This window comes from Pithys albifrons, chromosome 2 (genome assembly GCF_047495875.1).
Source record: "Pithys albifrons albifrons isolate INPA30051 chromosome 2, PitAlb_v1, whole genome shotgun sequence".
NCBI lineage: Eukaryota > Metazoa > Chordata > Aves > Passeriformes > Thamnophilidae > Pithys > Pithys albifrons.
Window position 1 is genome coordinate 34,758,783 of NC_092459.1, and position 20,369 is coordinate 34,779,151.

At 43.7% G+C, this 20,369-nt stretch overlaps 1 protein-coding gene across 1 annotated transcript in view; it reads left to right on the forward strand.

Moving 5' to 3' along the window:
• The first annotated feature begins 2,645 nt into the window (after window positions 1-2,645).
• HTR1E (5-hydroxytryptamine receptor 1E) overlaps window positions 2,646-20,369 on the forward strand; it is a 33,394-nt gene continuing 15,670 nt past the window's right edge. Inside the window, exon 1 of the mRNA XM_071547844.1 lies at window positions 2,646-2,718. The gene's annotated coding sequence lies outside the window, so the exon portion shown is untranslated. The remainder of the gene's footprint in view (window positions 2,719-20,369) is intronic.

Here is a 20,369-nt window from a genome sequence, read left to right on the forward strand (position 1 = left end):
CTGCTGCCACTACTTGCCTTTTGTTTGAGTTCAGGGAAGTAGAAATATTTTGTTGTTACTCTTTCTCTTTCTTGCAGGGTGTCTTTTAGAGTGCTTATGAATCTAGAGTAATGGGCTTTGTATTAACTGGGGAGTGGGAGGTTATTTCTTGTAATACTATACATAACTTGTGTAAGTGTGTGTTGTATTGTAGTTTTCTCTTAGTTTTCTCTTTTCTGTACAAATACATATAGTTAGTTTCAGCATAAACCTGGTTTAGAGGTTTTTTTTTCCTCTCTCTCTTCTTCTTTTTCTCTTGGCTAGTTGGGGGGGGGAGGAACACTTTTTTTTCCCTCTGTCTTGGACAGTTAGCATTTTGCCAACTCAACCCAAGACAATAAGTCAGGTTGGAAAGGACCCACAAGAATCATCAAGTCAAACTCATAGTCCTGCACCACAAGAGTCATAACATGTGCCCAAGAGTGGCATCCAAATGCTTCTTGAACTCTGGCAGGCTTGGTGCTGTGACCACTTCCCTGGGGAGCCTGTTACAGTGCTCAATTACTCTCTAGGTGAAAATCCTTTTCCTAATATGTAACCTAAACCTCCTCTGACTCAGCTTCATGCCATTTCCTTGAGTCCTGTCATTGGTCATAAGAGTGAAGAGATCAGTACTTCCCTCAGGCAGAAGTTGTAGACTGTACTGAGGTCTCCGAGGTCTCCTCTTCCCAAGGCTGAATGAACCAATTGTCCTCAGTTGCTCCTTGTAAGTCTTCCCCTCCAGAACCTTCACCATCCTTGTGGCCCTCCTTTAGATGCTTTCTAAAAAGCTTAATGGCTTTTTCATATCGTAGCACCCGAAACTGCACACAATGTTCAAGGTGAGGCCACACCAGTGAAGAGCAGAGCAGGTGACTGTCTGGTAATGCTGTGCCTGATGCCCCCCAGGACACGGTTGGCTCTCCTGGCTGCCAGGGCACTGCTGGCTCATATTCAACTTGCCTTCAATCAGGACCCCCAAGTCCTCTTCAGCAGTGCTGCTCTCCAGCATCTTGTTCCCCAGTCTGTACACACAACCACAGTTGCCCCATCCCAGATGTGGAATCCAGCACTTTCCCTTGTTCAACTTCCTATGGTTGGTGATTGGCCAGTCCTCTAATTTGTCAAGATCTCTCTGCAGAGCTTCCCTGACTTCCATGGAGTCAACAGCTCTCCCTAGTTTTGTGTCATCTGCCAACTTGCTTAGTATCCTTCTAGTCCTGCGTCCAAGTCATTTGTGAAGATGTTGAAGAGCACAGGGCCCAAGATGGAGCCCTCTGAAACCCCACTAGTGACAGTCACCAGTCTAGTGCTACTCCATTCACTATTACCCTCTGTGCTCAACCCATGAGCCAATTGCTCACTCACTGCATGATGTGTTTATCCAGCTGTGTACTGGACATTCAGGCTGGATAAGTAGGGCTTCCCTCTGATGAAGCTGTGCTGTCAGTGACCAATGACTGCATTGTCTTTCAGGTGTTTTTCATTACCTCCCAGAATAATTTTCCTTAGAAAAACAGAAACATTTTCAGGCCCTCCTGTCACACTCTTATCCAAATATTTGGTGTGTGGGGAAGCTTCCATCCTACCTACTGGGCAGAAAATACAGCATCACAGTTACATTTTACAAGATAAACATTGCTAGTGGAAATTATGTCATTCTCAGAGGGAACAGCTACTTGACTTTGAGTCATTGATGCCTTCTAAAATCTCTCTGTGGTACTTCCATAGGGTACCTATCACGCTGTACAAGGTATACAATGAAGAACTGAGCGATGTCGCTCCGGTGCGCTCAGACAAGCGTGGATGCAATGTTACAATCACAAACTACGCTCGCAAATCCACATGGCTCTCACTATAGCCCCGCCTGGACCGGGAGCGCATCCGCGGCATCGGTCAGCACGGGATGCACAGGGACGGGCTGCGAGGAGAGGGGGAAGTCCCAGGCAGGCTCCCACTGTTGCTAGACAGTCCCCGCAGCGCTCTGGCCGCCGACACACCTGCTCTGCGCGCCGCTGCCCGCACCAGGCGGGCTGAGCTCCGTCCGGGAGCGGGGTGACCCAGCCCCGCGGGGGGCTCCAGGCAGTGCGGCAGCCGCTCGCAGACCCACGCCCGACAGGGCTACGGTAGCGCCTCCGACACGGGCCCAGCCCCCGCGCATCTCTGGCGCGGAGAGCGGCGGGAGTCGTGCCTGAGCCCGACAGTAGCCACGCCGGGGAACGGGAGAAGCGGCGGGTCGGTGTCGGGGCTGGGGCCGGGGCCGGTCTCCCCTCTCCCCACCGGCGTTGCCCGGAGCCGGCGGTGGGCGGGCGGTGCCCCTGGCGGGCACGACGGGGCGGGGCCGCTACCGCTGCCCGTGCCGTGTCCCCGTCGGCGCGGAACGCAGCAGAGCTGAGCCGAGCGGAGCCGCCGCATCCTCATCCTTCCCCTTGGCCCAGCCCCGCCGGCTCCCCCCGCCCAGCGGGGCGGGAAGGCAGCGGGCGCTGCCCGCAGCCGCGGCGCTCCCCGGAGTGGCTCTGCACGTCTTTCTCCCCCCTCCCGCCCCGCCGCCGCCGATAAATCCCAGTGCCGGGGGGCAGAGCAGCACTTGGATGCTGCCGCGCTGTGGGCAGGCGGTGGAGCTCGGACGCCCCCGCTTCCCCACCCCGGGGTGGCGACCCCCGCCTAGGGGCAGCAGGAACCGCTACCACCGGAGCCCAGGTGAGTGTCCGGGGTTGGGAGCGCGGGAGGAGGGACAGGACCGTGCAGGGGTGGCAGGGAACTCCAGAGATGTGCAAGATGCCTCGTCTAGCATCCCCGGTGCTGCCCCGGGGGGACGGGCTACAAGGAGGAATCCCGCTAGCACAGCGGGGAAAGGAAAACTCATGGGTTTTCCTTTGTGAGCTTGAGGCGGTTCCCGGAGGTGTCCTTGAGGGCTACGGGGCTCCAATGTCCGTGGGAAGCTCGGAGCGGGGGTGAGCGGAGGGGGTATGCTGGCCAGACGTGGCTTCCCCGCGGCGCCCAGTGCTCCCGAGGTCCCGGTAAGCGGCGTGCTCTCCAGGGTTGCCCAGGCATCCGAAGTCGCTGTTCGTGTTGCTGTGAGGTCGTACGTGACCTTTTCTCTCAATAGATAGAAAGCACAGCGCTCTGCCCTCTGCCTTCCTATGCCTGGGTGGGTGTTGAGTGGTGGAATGTTGCACAGGATGTGAAAATAGTTATTCTCAGTACTGTACGAGGTGTACTGTGCTTCGGGACTGGACCTCCAGGGGTGTGAAATACAGCTGCTGGACTATCTATCTACCTGTTAGTGTTTGTGACCCAAAACGAGTATCAGGTGGAATATAGACCTTCCTTTGGTCACAGGTTGGCGTCTCCTTCAATGTACGTATGTAGAGAGATAGAGGGCAGAGAACAGGGCTAGATCATTTTATTGTTTCTAGCCAGTCTTAACACTTAAAGTCCATTTTTGGGGTCCATGCTGACTCTAAGTAATGGACTATTAGAAACATAAGGCACTTAATCTGTGTTTATTTCCTAGTGACTGAGAATCTTACTGAAAAAAAATTCTGAAATGTTCAGCTTCAAAAGAATGGAATTGGTATGTGATCATGGTGTACTAGGGCTCTAAGTTAAAAAAATAACCAAAACGAACAAACAAAAAACCAACCAACCAAAACCAAAAAACAAAACCAAACAGAAAAAAAACCACACCAAATTTGTAACTCTAATGATACAGAAGCAGCACTATTTCCTATCAAGGAACATGTAAGTATAGCATCCACACAGCAAAGTGCTTGTTAAATTCAAGCGAGGGCTTAGGTGTCATGAACTTCAGTGGAATTACTCAGCAGCTGAAGGCAAGGCTGAAGGCAAACGTGCTTCTGTGCTTCCCCAAACCAGGGCTTAAGTGCTGCTTATTGAAGCATTCAGTTGCATGAATCACAGTCATTCAAAATTTCAAGGCAAACCGTATCAGAGAAAACGTGGACTAAACAACACCACCAGCCTCTCTGCATGAGGACTAGGTAATCACCAGTGCTGTGGATTTTTCCCGTTTTTTAGGAGGTCTGTAAGTATGGAGTGAGCTGTTCTTGACTATCTTGAAAAGCAGGTCACAACCCCATAAGAGCCAGAAGCCCTCCCTGATCATGGGCTGGCTTCAGCCTACCTTTGCGCTTCAGTCATCTCTCAGACTTTGGGACTTGAATGGACAGATTTCATATGCTCTACCCAATTTTAAAAATGGAAGTACACAGAGAATCTCTCGTTTGGTAAGACTATGATTTCAATTCATTTACAAGCACCAAAACCAGAATATTGTCAGGCACCAGATACATAGATAATTATCAGGAACCAGAGCACTTTCCAGCATGAAAAAAGGGAACATTATATAATTAAGATGTCCAAGGAATAGCATTTATTTCTAAATAGATTTGTTCTTCTTGAAGAACATTTCCTACTGACTTAAAACTGTTACTGAATATTTCACTTCAGATTGTACCAGCTTTTTTTCATGATTAGCTTTAAAGCCTGTGTTAGGACTAATGCTGGTTATTTCTTGAGTATATTCCCAAACTTTCAGTTCAGTTTTTCCATGTATTGACTCACCATTCATGTATAGTGTGATCTAACACATTTTGATGGTAATTTCATCCACATGTGATACATTTCATCTGAAAGTCTTGAGGTATGTGGATAAAACAATATTGCTTCCTCTCATGGTTAAATGAGAGAAAAAAATAACCCTGAAAGTGCATTTTTTTTGGTTTTTTTTATAACCCTAGACAAATAGGATGTTAAAAAGATAGGTCTCTGTACTAGGTCTTGCTTCCAGTAAACTTGTTGATGGTGGTTTGGAGTCCTTCCTCTGTTTCTTGTGGGTATTGTTTTTTGGGAAGGAGGATCTGGACCTTCCAATCTTACACAACTTCTTCTTTGATTCATATGAAATTAGAGAAAATTGTACTTACTGTTCCCTGTTATTTCTCTGCTGACAAAGTCCTGTACATGCTGAAATAATCTGTATCCTTAAGTATCTTCCCATTCTTTTCAGGACACAGATAAGTATGCCTGCCTTATGAGCTCAAATAGAGTTAAAATGCACTTTTATTTGTGTTGTTATTTAACAACTTGATGAGTGTATAGGCAGAAGCAGAGTTGGTTACACAGTTCTGAGATTTAGCCTGCTGCTGTTGATGATGTGCCTTGAAGCTTTGTTGGGTTTTGCTTTTTTCTTTTACTGTAAAACCCAGCTTCACCAAGTGGCCACCTAAAGATAGTGGAGGTTGGCTTTAAAACTCATGTATCCCTGATCCTGGTATTCCTGCCAAAATCCAGGTGCCCCTTACTGGCAATCACATTAGTATGTAGAAGGGGAACCCAGCAGCAGCCCCTCTTCTGACTGAGGGGTTTGGATTTATCATAACCTTCCTGTAAGAATGATCTACTTAAGACATGGGGATCTCTTCCAGGGCACAGAGGGAGTAGTCATGTATATTAAAAATTAAGAAAAAATCTCAGAGTAAACAGTGATAAAAGTCTTAAATCAGTTCAAAGCTATTTGGAGAGTCATTGGTCAAACACTGGGAGGACACCATGAGAAAGAAAAAGGTCACCAGGCCAAACGCATCTCCATCTAATTATATTTAGTCTGTCAAACTAATCCCTGACACAACTTGACTGAAAAAACGTCAGTCTAGCTCTCCTTAATCAAGTGACTAATGTATTAAAAAGGCCAGCATCTATTTCTCCACAAGATCAGGTATGCAAATACAGCTGCTTATGATCAGCCCTCATAAATTCAACAGGGTTTGACCTGTGTAAAATTAACCACTTGCCCAAGGTTTTACTTCTACAAACAGCTGGTGGATTAGCCCTTCTGAACCATTTTACACAGATAATTTGGTACTCTTGACAGTCCTGGCAGTAACAAATGTGGGGTCTGTAGAGGTCTCTCTGGTGGGAAGTTCTACAGGTGCAGATGAGGTCAGAATTTGAATATAACTGAGGTGAAGTGGAGATGTGATCTGCAGAAGTGAGTTCAGGAATGCCAGGTGGGAAGCATCATGCTGACCTGAGAATAATCTGCTGCACAAATGTAGTATGGGAAGCAGCTTGCCTGGTTGCAGTTCTGCAGAAATAAAAAACAGTGCTGAGAGAAAGCCAGACACTCTCACAGGGCGGCTGCACAAGCAGGATTGCACCTTACAAAACATGTGGGATTTGATCCTCCAGCTCAACATTTGTGAGGTGTTGGCTGGACGACTCTACCACTGAGAACACAGCTGTTCAGTGTGTCAGCTACTGGTGAGGGCACAGGGAAGGGTCTGAGGGAGATTAATCAGGCTCTTCAACCTGAAGAGTGGACTGAAGCTGGACACACTCGTAGCTGCCAATCTATAAAAGTCCGCTCCAAGAGGAAGGGTGTTATCAGACAGCATGGGCTCAAGCCCTAGTGCAACCAGTGTGCTGAACTGCTGAGAAGCTTTCCGTGGGGAAAGTTTCTAAGAGCCCCGTCACATTCACAGCAGGAGCTGTGCTTCCATCCAGACAAGGAGATACCCTGAAAGAGTCACATGGTAGATATGCTGGGCTTGGATAGGACTTGGAGAGTCCTTGTGTAACAAGATGCTCCTACTACAGAGGGATATTTTTCTTTGGTCCTGCAGACAGCAAAGTCATCTTGGGCATAACTGTTTGGGCCTGTAAATTATATAGAATCCTGAGAAACACACTGATCAGACCCCAAATCCAACTCCTCTGCTCATGTGGAGCATTTCCTTACTGTTTCTTCACATCCATAATGGGAACAAAGGCAAAATGCTGAAACTAAGGCCACTCTTTTAAAGACAAGGCTTAGTCTTACATGTGGCAGTTGCCAAGGCTGTGACTGCTGCCTGAGGCTTCCTGAATGCTGGTTTCCCTTCTGTTGCCTTTGCTGACTGGATCCTTTCACCCAGCTGGCAGCTTCTTGGGTTGTATAGAGACTGCCTGCTCTCCCGGCACCCACAGGGAAAATGCCTCCTCACCCCACTGCTGTGGCCAGGGGACATTTCCACTCCTGCCTCTGCTCTGAATACCAGTACACAGTGCCAGAGTTTCCTTCTTCATTACCTATAAGGGCTGAGTACCTCCCTTCCCAAAGAGCCTGTGTGACATGGGGTGCAGCCTTTCCCTGCTCAGCCTCACTCTTATGGGAAGACACGAAGGAACATCTCCACTGGGAACACGCAAATTAAATATTTCTTTGCAGAAGCTCACAGCAAAATTTCTTCTGAGGGTCACCCATGTCCTCCCAGAGATCTGTTCGGGATACTAAAAATGAAGGAGGTTTTTTTAGCACCCAAGTCATTATTCAGTCTCTGCAGTACTCTCAGAAGAACACAGTGGTACAATATCAGCAGCTCACCAAACACAATTTAAGAGCTAGAGCAGCATGCTGCTGGGCCCCACCATTGCCACTTGGTTGCTACCACTGGAAACCCTTCTCCTTCACACTTCTGGCCAAACACCACAGCTTGAGGCTGGCAGAGAACAGGCTGCACTGAGAACTCCAGCACCACTCTTGCAGAATTACTCCATTTTTTGTGCAAGACTTTCCAAGTTTGGATATCCTGGTGACATATCGTGCTGACAGCTTCTAATTATGCTTATGGTTGATTTACTAATTTGTGGCTATTTAAGACCTAGAGGTTGTGGAAAACCAAGGTAGATCCCTTTCCTGAACCTGCATCTCCTCAGCAGAGCCTTCGAAGGAGGGGTGTGACGCATATCCAGCTCTCCATGTTTGACAGCCTCAGTCCCATTGTGGGCTACCTGAACCTTTGGCTGACTCCTGTCCCTTCAGACTCCTTCTTCATGCCTCTAGGTGTTTTTGCAGCTACCTGTGCTGTGGCCACCTGTCACTATTTTTCACTTTCAGCCCAGAGCCCAGATACACTGACCAGCTCCAGATCCACCTTCTTTTAATCTGTTTGTAAAGAAGACTTTTGTTTACATTTATAGCATAAGCACCAAAAAAAGGAGATATATTTATAGACCTTATATTTATTTACTTTCAGATTAACTTACTCCTCCTCACAAGCTAAATTAGACCAGTTTTCCTACTAAAGTATTAGTGGTTCCGGTTTACTCTTTTTGTTTCTTTTTTTTCTTTTTTATCAAACAGGCCAGGCTACCCTCTACCCCAGAGAGCAATTTCTACCTGCCCTACTGTTTTGCTGCTTTTTTGTTTTTTTAAATGCCCTTTTCAAATATTCATTTCAATATCTATTTTGTACTAGGATAGGAGCATGCAAATGGAGACCTACATAGCAAAATGCTCTCTTGAACTGTGCCCCATGGTTTGGGTCCTGAGCTGCTTTTGTCTTTGAGTGTCCTTAATGTACGAGACAAATTTGAAGCCAAACATACATGCTGAAAAGAAAGAGATTTATGATCCCGTTTCATCAAGCATACATATGTGGAAATATCCCTTGCCTGAAAGCACTGACTCAGAGCTCACATGTAAATTGCCAGGATGATTCCACTAGTCTGTGTTTCACAGAATTGAATGTTCTCTGCCTTGCTTCAAGTGTTTTGTTGATGAAAATCTTTCAGTTTTCTCCTAGAAAGAGTTTTGTAGACTGTTGGACTGTAACTATGTCTTTCTGACTTGCAAACACACAATGACTGCCAGTCAAATTAATACCTTAATTTTAAAATGGACAGCTTCTCATCAACACCACTGTATCCTTGAAGTAATGTTTTTGAGTAGTATCATTTCTCATATGTGTGAAGTGCTGCAGAAGGGGAAATACTTGGAGCTTAGCAGAACTGTATCTGTGCTGTGTCTTAGCTTCACATCCCAAAAAATCCAAAGGTGCAAAACTGAAGTTGGCTGCCCAGCAAGATCTTGTCATGGAAGCAGATGATCGTAATACACAGGCATGATTCACATGTTTTTGCAGTCATTAACTTCTATTTGATACATTTAGAATGGCAATTCATTAACGGACTGAAATAACAAAACAAAGTGCTTCTAAAAGTGCTGAAATAGGTTAGGTTCAGAAGTTATCTCCCAATTTGGAAACTGAGTGAAGTCTGCAATGGGTTACACAAGCAGGCACACGTACATTTTATTTACTAGATATTTTCCAACTGGTTCTGCCAAACTTCTTAGGGTCAGAACAGGACATGCCTGCTCTGACCAATGTGAAGTGGCCTGGCTGGGTACATGATTGCACCCAGCTTCTTGCTTGATCCTGCTTGCTATGGTAGCTGTCACTGCTCAGGTGGTTTTCTATACAGTTCATTTTTCCCTGAGTTGTGACATTCAAGCATCCACTTTTCTCTTCTTGATGAGAATAATGCCTTTTTAACTATTATATTTCATGAGCTAGAATAAACTGGCCAAGGAGTCTCACAGAGCTGTAAATATTTGATGAAACTGCTTTGCATGACATGAGTGTGAACTTCAGTGTAAGAGACAGCTAAAAATCAAATTATGCTGGGTATTGTCTTCAATTAAGAATCCAGGTAATTAGTGGTTTTGTTTTCTGGACTGAAACAAAGATCAGAAATTCCTGAATAGTTGGTTGGACAAATTATGCATTAGTGGCTGATATGAATAGAGCACTCACCTGGGTTACAATTGCACTTTTCTGCTGTATGTGTATGAGTCTTTCTCTGGGCTGCCTTTCACACAGCAGCTGCTTGATGAGCCTTAGGAGAGCTTTCAGGGATATTAAAACACACAGTGTTCCTCTGAAAAACAGCAATCATCTTGTCCATATTTGAATTCCTCCCATAGGTCCTCAGAAAAGCTAACCCATCAGATGCACAGGGAAGGGCCAGGGGAGGTCTCATTAGCTATTTGAGCTTTTTGCTATTGGGAAGCCTGTGATCTCCTCCTTTGGATATTTTCCAGTTGTGTCAGGTAATGCATGGACACAAAAGAAGAACTTCCTCTCTTATAGATGAGAACAAAACAAATAATAAAAAACAACGAGTATGAAACAGTAAACTCTTATTCTAATACAAGCAATAGCAGTTATCCAAAATCATTACAGTTTGTGCTTGAAGACTGAGGTCAGAAGACCTCCCATGATGAGACTGCACTGCCTGATTGAGCCTTGGTGGGGTCTAAGGGGTGCAAAATGTTGTGTTTGCTGTTGGGGGACAGTTACTACAAGTCCTAGTTGCTTCTACTTGTGAAGAGTTCAGAAAAAGAAAGTAGGTAAATTTCTACATAGAATTTTTCTTATCAAGATTAAAGAAGTGAAAGTAGCTCTGCATTTAACCTGTTCATTGCGATGATCTCTGTTCTATAGAGTTTGAGGCAACCACCGACTTTCTCATCTCTCTAGTAGATGAAGAATGTCTGTGAAAGAGGGAAAAATCTTCCATTAACAGCAATGATGCTGAATTTGCTCTGAAACCTTCTCATTAGACCATGGCAATTGACACTTTTTAGCAACTTAGTGCAGTCTAGTTCTGTTTGAAAAGGCTACAGTATTTAGTGTCAAAATACCAATTTTCTGTCACTGTTGGTTTTAGGCTTGGAGTTATGATTCAACATGTATACTGAGCTGCTAAAAGAAAACATATGTCATACAGAAGTAAAGCTTGTTTATTTTCCCAAGTATTTGGTAGTAGAAAAACTACTTTCCAACACAGGAGGGAAAACCATATCATAAAGAAAAATAGACACACAAGGGATTTAGGCACAGCATGCTTTGAGGCAAGTTTGATATGTAGGTGGGTGATATATATACTGGGATTTACTGCTGGAGGTATTTGCAACTTTTTTCACTGTCAAAAAGCACATCATGGATGTTTGGAAACTTATAATTGTGCTGTTTCTGTTAACTGTTTATGTTAATAAGTGCTAGCAGAGAACCCTGCCCAATGCTGCTGAAGGGCAGCCAGAATAACAAGTAAGAACATCCTCAGCAAGACCTAGGGACACCCAAGATCAGGTTGGATACTGAGATTGAAGCTTTTGTGAAGGTAACACTTTGCATTACCAGGAAAGCCTAAATCTGGAGTATGGGCAGGTCCAGGGAGAAGGGAAGATTTGGCCAATCACAGCACTATATTAAAAGAAAAAAATCCCACCAATTTTCCTGAGTCCCTGCTATGAATGGTCCAGGTATGACCAGCTCTTGTGTCACCAATCAGCCCAGTGCAGGTGTGGGGAGCTCATGGCTCTCCCTGCTGTGCAGCTATGTCCTGAAACCTCTAGGACCTTCAGGAGCACCAAAGCCAGGAGAAAGCAGTGGGGCTGTTACCATACAGGCTGTGGAGCAAGAACTTAGAGTGTAAAATGTAAAAGTAAGTTAAAAATGCAGAAGCTAGCATTTATCTTATTGTGTGGTTTAATTTGTACAGCGCATCTTACTCTGATCTTATCTTTTTCATGTATAGCACGTTCTGGTCAACCATTTAGTAAGAAATTCACCTAACAGTAAGAGCTGCAGTAAAATAGTCCTTATTTACTGATAGATTTATAGCAGAGAAGGTTGCAGACAGCATGCTCTGAGCTGTGTGATGATTTTAATGTGAGGGTGGCATTTTCATGATAACATTTCCATTAGTTCATAACCAAGCTATTGTTTTCTAACCAGGCATACAATGGGCATTATTGAAAAGGAAGACAATATATATATTTATCTTTCAGAAATTTTATTTTGGGTATATGTAATATTTCTCTACTTTGTGTATTTAATTCATGATACTGTTGATACCATGGTCTGTTTTCAGAAAAATATGGAATTTTGTTTCTGAAACTGGCTTATAAAATAGTAGTTTTTAAATGTCTTCAGCAGAGGAAGCATGGAAGTAATTTTATTTTTAGTATTTTAAGCATAATGCTTTTACATTGTTGATTCAACAGCATATATCTTAATGGAACTTTTAATGTAACAACGTTTAAACAATTTTACTATCTAGTACAGCAGTACCAACACTGATCTAATTTTGGGTCATTTTAGATAGAATACTTTAAGCTGTTTCATGAGGCATGAAATCCTGCATGAGTGGTTGAAACTGTGTGCAGTACAAGGCTGAGCAATACTGCATGATCATGAAAATTATTCTGAAAATCAGGAGTCTGAATTTTCACTTTTGCTAGAATGTTTTTTGGCAGATAGAAGGGGTAGGGAGGGGGAAGAAAAGGATGTTACGGAGTTGGAAGGAGCTTGAAGTGTGCAGTGCACGTAAAAGTAAACTTTGGCCAGTGATTGCCAGGGAGATGATGGTAAGAAAATCATCAGCAAGCTATGGCCACTGATAAGTGTCACATCCTGGCTGTGCCTAACACCTCGGAGTTAAATTCCTGAAAATTTCTTGGTGATTCCTTGCATTCCTTCACTGAAGTGTCAACAGACAGAGATGTAGCTAGTCAATGCTTCTGCAATAATCAGCCTTGCCTTCAGAAATGTCCCTGAACAACAGTCTATTAGTAGGTCTCCAAAATGATGCCTCTTTACCTAATTTCTTTGGTCCCTCAAAACTTGTATTCAATTTCTATTACATGCCTGTCAGATGTGCTACAAAATAATACCCCAAACTACTGACTTTGTCAACTTTTTAGGTATAAATTTCCCTTGAAGCCATTTCCAGGACACTTTCAATTTTCATTGTCAGTTTGGCCAGATATGTTGATGCATCACTGTCTCAGTTTAAAAAGAAACCAAGATGTCTATCAAGGAAAGTGAGGAACTCTTCCGGACTAGGAAGGGCCCTCTCTCTCCTCAAAATCACTACAACCTTTGAAATTAAGAGACTTAAATGAGAAAATGTAGAGAAGAGGATAACAGTTCTTTACTACAAATATATATGTATATCCAAAACCAGAGCAGAACAAACAGCAACACCAGAACTAAAACTTTCAAACAAATCAAGTCCTGTCTCTTCCCCTTCGGTACAGTTATTTTTACACACAGCAGGAGGCGATGCTGTGCCTCGGGAGGCAGAGGCTGCCGTGACTCGCGGGTTCTGGCGAGGCAAAGACATGGGTAGGGATGTGTTGATCCTGAAGCTCCCATGGGAATGGCGGTCATAGGGACCGGCTGGAACCTCTCCCTTGGGCAGTGCAAGGACCTTCTCACCATCCTTTGTCCAAAAGCGTTGGGGGTTAACAACTCCTCTGCAGATGGTGCTGGCCCGTCGGTGACTGGGTAGCAAACCGAGGCAATGGTGGGTTTGGTCTCAGAACGGCACAGGGCACGCCGAATCAGGGTGGGTGAGACAGGATCCCCCTACCAGTGCTTCCACCAGCTCAGCAAGTGGTGGCTGGACACCCAAGCAGACAGAGGACAAAAGTGTGGCGGGGGAAAAAAAAATAAGGGAAACCTCACTGTTGCCACCTCCCAAGACAGGGAAAAAAATGAGATCCTCCCTCTGCCATACAAAAACGAAAAACACCTCCGCCAATCCTCTCCCCAGCCATCATGTTGGAATGCAAAGCTATCAGCTATCCCTTTGTTTAGGTTTTAGACAGTTAGGTGGCTCTGGGAGCAGGTAGTGAGAGAGCTGGGCCTCAACAAGCTTTCTCGTTCTGGCTTCCAACTCCCAAACTGCTGTGTTTGTAAGGGACAAAAAAAATCCCATGAAAGATTTTGAAACTATAACAATCGCCTACTTTCAGTTATGCTACAGTGTTAACCTTTTTGTGCTAGCATTTATCCTCAGTTGCACTGTCCTTTTCATTGAAGTCACATGTGGATGTTGCCAGTACCTTTGGAAAGAACTGGAATGCCTCTGGTAATGTAGAGAGCTCTACACCTTCACCTATAGACACTTTTTCTGAATCAATGTCATCCAGGAAAATATAAATGACCCAAAAAAACCCCTGCAATTTTTCTGACATTTCAAGTTCTAAACATAACCTAACTAAAGAGAAAACTGTCTTATGGTGCTGATGGGGATCATATGTGAATTCTGTTCTCTTAGTGACACCTGCAAACTCTGTTAATGCCCTCATAAGTAAGATATATTTAGCATCAGCTATTTTTTAGAGAAAATAGCTGGCAGTCCAGTACCTAGAAAGTATTGCTGTAATATATACTGCTTCTGGGACTACACGAAGGAAAGGGTCTGGGTTTGGTTGAGAGAGGAGTCCTGTTTGTGAACTTTAGTTGGACCTGCCCACTGTTCTTCTATGCTTGAGGTTTCTCAAAGCAATGTGTTTCCTGGATGCCCAGATAAAGGGCACAGAACTCAGTCAGTTCAGATTTGTTTGACCTTTCCAGAACTCTGACTTTGGTGAGCCTTTCACCCATTTCAGTATTTCTCAAGTAGGTTTTCTTTTTTCAATTTTTCCCAAATCCTATGGTGCCTGGTCAGTGTTTGCAGGCAAGCAGCAAGACCACTCATCCCCAGGTAGAGGGATCTGGTCCTAAAAATGCACCCTGGATAAAAGGAGACACAGGCTGCACTCCCAGGCTAGTGATGCTCTGGCTAATCCTGCTTCACAGAGGAGCCCGGGTCATGTAATCTCCTAAAGTCCCTTCCAGCATGGCACTTTGAATGTGATTTGGCTCCTGCATTTTTATAGCATCATGTAAGTGGCATCTTCCTGCTCTTCAAAAAGGCTGCCAAAACTTCCATTTTATTCATGAATATTAATGATAAACCAATAAAATGTGGTTTAATATCCCCCCTCCCTGCTCTCAGTAATTAAATTTCTATTCTCTTTGCCAATGTTAAATCATCTGACAAAGTTCTTGCAGAGTAGCATGTTGTCTAAAAGCCGTTCATCTCTCTCATTCTTTGCAACATAGGGAATATGCACACCACCATAAAGAAGTACTCAGGAAGAGTAACACTGAGTAAGGGAATATTTCTTACTGGAATACTTGAGAGCTGCTGTAGTTGTGTAGATGATATGCTAATCCCACTCACTTCTGGTCGTGTCCCAGCAGTGAATGGCCAGACCAGCACCCACCATGACAGACCCTGCTTCCTGGATGCTTACTTTCTTCTAGCTGCTCCCTAAAATGAGTTATTAGAGACTGTCCAGAATGTTTTGACATGTTCTTCTGATTCAAGGGTATCAAATTCAGCTACTGTAGCTCTGGCAGTGCTGTTTTTTCTATTTCCTTCAATTCCCACCAGAAATTAGGCAGAGGATCTGGGATTCAGATGTTTGAGATTAATGGGATTGCTCAGGTATGGAAGCAGTGACAAAATGGAAAGTTATTCCTAGTAGAAAACATAATTAGTCCCTTTCAGACCTTCAGTTTGACAGTACCACTATCATCAATTATTCTCTGTTGGGAATATTCCATTTTAACAAGGTTCACTTGTAATATCATCCTTTCCCAGTAGTATCAGAGGAGAGAAGGTTTCTTCAAATCGTTACCTTCCTACCTTGAGATTTTTAAAATTTAAGCCTCCCACTTATCATCTGATACCTTGCATTGACTTCAGCACCTGAACAATTCTTGTACTCTCAAGTGTCTGGAAGTGAACTCTTTTTTTTTTTTTTCTTTTCTCTTTTTTCCCCCCTTTTCTGGAAGGAGTCTGCAGAGAAAATCAACAATGTTTCCAAGCTAAAAGGTATTGTAACAAGTAAAGCTCAAATCCTCAGTGTGGGAAAAACATGTCAATCTGGCAAAGCTATGAGGCTGGATCTCAGGGAGGAAAGGTTGCTCTACTGTGTTGGTTTCAGCTTAATCAGGAAACTTGTGTCAGCTCTGGGTCTCAGCTCCTGCTCCTGCGGGTCACAGCAATTTTTCCAAGCATGCCACCTGCAGCTTCTTCCAAAGGTATTAAGTTGTCAAACTGAATTCCTCAGGTGTAAAATATGCTGTATTTGTAAGAGTGATGCTGCTGTCCTAGTGCACACTTCTTGGGAGGTTTAACAGAGCTGAATTCAGTTTGTGCAGTTGGGTTTTCTCAGGCCAAGGAGATCCTTCCTCCATGCCAGCATTGGTGATGAAACCTCATGGCCCTATGCAAAAGTCACACTTTCACTTAGTTTCTCACCCTGCTGTTCCCTCTCCCATTTTGCCATCTATAATCCAAAAATACCATCTCCAATTTAGATTTAGATGCACAGCTGTGTGACTCAATCCCCTAGATAGGTTTGATAATCAGCCTTTATGCACAGCTCCAAGTTATTTTGAATAGAGGACTGCTGAAAATAACCAGAAAAAAAATTTTAAAAATTGTGAGTGATATTCTTTCCCACACCTCCATATTGGGTCACACTGTGGATAAACACCTCCGAATAAATATGTTCTAAATTAAATTAATCACTGGCTTTGATGGGTATAAGATGAGGTTCGCAATAAAACCTACATGAAATCCCACCAAGATGTTGAAGTCCTATCCAGAATGCAATGGGACTGGTGTGCACTTCTGCCAGCACACCTGGCCACAGTAGCTGTCTCACAGATCACTGTACCCTGATGTGGTCCATTTCTGCCAGCCTGAACTTGCTGTTCAGATGTCCAGGGCTAATTGCCATCTCCTTGCTCAAGTGACACCTCAGGAGGTGGTGGGACAAAATGAAATCACTGTTGTGACCAAGATCAAGTGCAGTGAGGGCATGATGCAACTGGTGAAGGATCTGGAGCACAGGTCTTATGAAGAGCAGCTGAGGAACTGCAGGCATTTAGCCTGGAGAAAAGGAGGCTCAGGGGAGACCTTGTCACTCTCTAAAACTACCTAAATGAAGATTGTAGCAAGGTGGTGGGTCAGTCTCTAAGCTACAGAAGAAGAGGAAAATGTCTCAAGCTGCTCCAGGGGAGTTTCGGAATGGATATTGGGAACAGTTTCTTCACTGCAAGGGTTGTCAAGCATTGGAATGGGCTGCCCAGGATGCCATCACTGGAGGTATTTAAAAGACCTGTAGATGTGGCACTTAGGGGCATGGTTTAGTGGTGGACTTGGCAGTGCTGGGTTTAGGCTTGGATTAGAGGGCTTTTCTGACTAAGCAATTCCATTATTCTATGATTGCCACAGCTGGACAGGACCCAGCTTCAGCCCATGGGGCCTCCAGGAGGGTTGAAAAGTTGGTTGCTTTTCAAGGGCTCTCAAAAACATTTAAGTTCAGCAGGGAAGCTCTGCTGCCTCTGCAAAAGAGGTGTTTGCTACTGGCTGCTATGTTATACAGGCACTCCAGTTGTCATAGGACTTCAGATGAAAATGAAGAGGCATATTTGAATCCAGTTGTTCTGAATACTTTAACTTGATTATTTGAAGCATTTATAATAATTGTATTAAAACCCTCATTTTCATTGATGGGGTTGTTTTTGCAAATTATTAACAATTACAGGTCACCCTTGAGATGGAACATCTTAGAATTTGTTGTAAAAGTTTTTAAAAGTAATTCATACCTTATTTACTCTGTCACAAGATCATTTCATGTGCTGATGCACTGGGAATGTCAGGCTGTGCTGATAAGAGCAGTTTTCCTTCTATACGATTTTATTCCTATGTAAATATAATCAAGGCAAGAAGTGTCTTAGGGGTGCCTGATCACATGCATTAAATTATCTCCCTTTTTGCCTCCTAAGCCAAATGCTTGCAGAAGTCCAAGGTTTCTGGGAAAGAGCCATGGCTTAGGGCAGCACCTTTCATGCTTGGCCTCTGAGCCTTCACCTGTGCTGGCTCTATGCTGGCAATCCTCAACAGTGATTCACTGGGAACTAAATAGGTCTCATCTTCAGCACAGCAACAAACCCAACAGCTGCCTTGGGAAATACTGTTATGTTTCATGTTAGGTTTGCGTTTAAGATGTTCTGAATTTAGGTTTATATTGAAGCAAGACTCCAACAAACATTGAGTCTTGGGAAAACTGGAATTGAGGTATTTGGGAGTGATTCTTCCAAAATTTGTGGGAAAATGGAAATCTTTTCACTATCTGCCAAGAGCTGTATATTAGACTTGTGAAAGAAGGTATGGAGTGATATCAAGAGTACATGTGTCTGCATATCTGAGAACTGGAGCCAACACGCCAGCAAAGCTTCTATGTGGCACAGGGAAGAGTACACCAGGGCACACTGAAAACATCCAAGATACAGGAGAGGACAATCTTTGGACAGGATCATATCTTAACGGTAAAATTTGAAATTTGCTAATTATTTTCTAAAGCACCACAAGGAACTAGTGGTATTCAATGGGGTTCTGGCTGAGTGCGAGGTACCCTTAAGATGACTCCATCCATCTGCTGGAGGCTTCAGTGTGTCAGAGACCAGGCACTCCAATAAAGGGTGATCCCAGACTACCTAGCAAGCAATCATTGAAGTTACTCTCACCATACAGATAGAGTAATTTAGGCAGTGGTCTATGCATGCTGATGACCCCTACAAACTAGACTGGTTTTGATTAAGTACCCAAGAGTGTTTTCAGATGCCCGATATAAGACCTTTTCAGATAAGGAGCCTATTGTGACTTGGTCAAACCACTCCATCACTACACCATATAATTTGAAGGATATAATTTGATGCTGTGTAATCCATCAGAGTTCATCTATCTCAACTAAAAATTACTTTGTACATGAATATATGAAACTCTAATGCTGTCCCATTTTCCAGTTCCCATAAATTAAATGTCTTCAGTAGAAGACTGAGAATATATAAGTGAAAGGATCAACTCTCTGCCCTTTTACACTGACAAAAGGTTGTAGCAGACTACAGCTAAAAAGTAGTCTTAACATGTGTCTCAAAAGACCCTAGAGTAAACCCAATTAGGAAAGAGAGTTAATGGTATGTTGCCTGTGTATGATGGGACTGCAAACACAGAAGTGTCAATAACTTGAAGTGAGAGTGGCTGCTGTTGTTGCTCTTTTTTTGTTTGATTTTTTTGTTTCAAACTACTCCAACATCCTGTGCCAAATAATTTCAATACCTTCCACATATGAGTTATAATACATAGTCAAAATTTACTGCCATAAACATATACTTAAGAGTAATTTGTGCTAATCACTGTGCTGTCAGTACACTTATTTAATTGTGAGTGTTTACTGGATGATGTACATAGTGTCTCAAAAAATGTTTTCTGTTTCTGCTTATATGGCTTTTTCTGCACTAGTTTCACCATCTTAGCAAAATATCAGATACAATTGTCTTACATGGATTTCATCTGAGACATCGACTGGCATAACCAGTCAATATAATAATGCTCACAAGGATGCAGGGAGGAAGATAAGACAAACCATAGTACGATTGGTAGTATAGCAGCATCATTAACTTTTTTTTCCCTGTACTAAATTTTTCACAGACAAGAGCATTAGTAATTTTAACTTTGATTGAGAACTGCTATTATCCACTCACAGCATGTGGGAGCAAACAGGCACTTGGATAAATCACAAAAAAGAAAATCACTTAGCATGCTGCTTCCCTCAAAAACACCTTTTTCTGAAGGTATAAGACTTGAGTGCTGCAGGGAGAGCATATCTGAAGAGAGAAGCAAGCCTGCAACAGCCCCAGGAAGCATGCTCAAGGTCAGCCTCTCACAGAAGACATGGAGGTCATGTTTGACTTAGAAGGTATTCTGATATGTTTAAAAAATTTAAGTAATTAAATAATGCAGTGAATTAAAGCCATCAGGATTCTAATGCAGTGTTAATGGGGTCTTTCAGAAATCACGAAGATGATTTTCATGAGTGACATAACTGCAGCCATTAGCCAACTCATCCAAGAGTAATCATCCATTAAACGTGAGTGCCTGCGCTTCCTTAATGCAGAGCAGCATGAAAAGCAGCACAAGCATTCTTGCTTGCAACCACGGCAGTGAGACACCTACAAACAACTTCTGAATTGCCTCATTTTCCTCCTGCAGGCACTCAGCCCTGGAGTGTGTTTGCCACCCTTCAGCAATGGATGAAGCTGGCAGTGACTCCACCAGCATGAGTGAGCCAGAGGCCTTCTCTACAACCAGTGCTGCTCCAGCAGATGGCTGGGTGAGAAGCAAATCAAACTGATTCAAAATGTGGAGTACTTCTCACATGGTCATTGAGAAGAATACAACAGTCTTCACAAAACCTCAACACTCTTGGATTGACATTTTGTACCAAGTGTGCCAGCAGTGTCAGCATGACAAAAGACACCTGGGAGTAAGGGCTACAACTACTCCTTTAACATTGTTGGAACAGCCTCCATAATAAATTTTCAGATCCTACTGACTCTTACAGGATGTGTCTTCTATGCCAAGGCCTCCACAAAGGACCAAAATCAGAGGATGTTTGGAACTTCATCTGAACTGTGAAGAACTAAGCAATAAATTAGTGAAATATGAAGGTCTCAATATGAATATCATTACAAAACTGTCTACTGTGTCTCATATTTAATTTGCCGCCGCAATCTGCAGCCATCTGAGATGTTTCAGCTTCCTTTTTATAACCATTGGGTACCCTGAGAGATGCTCTCCCAGCTGAGGAG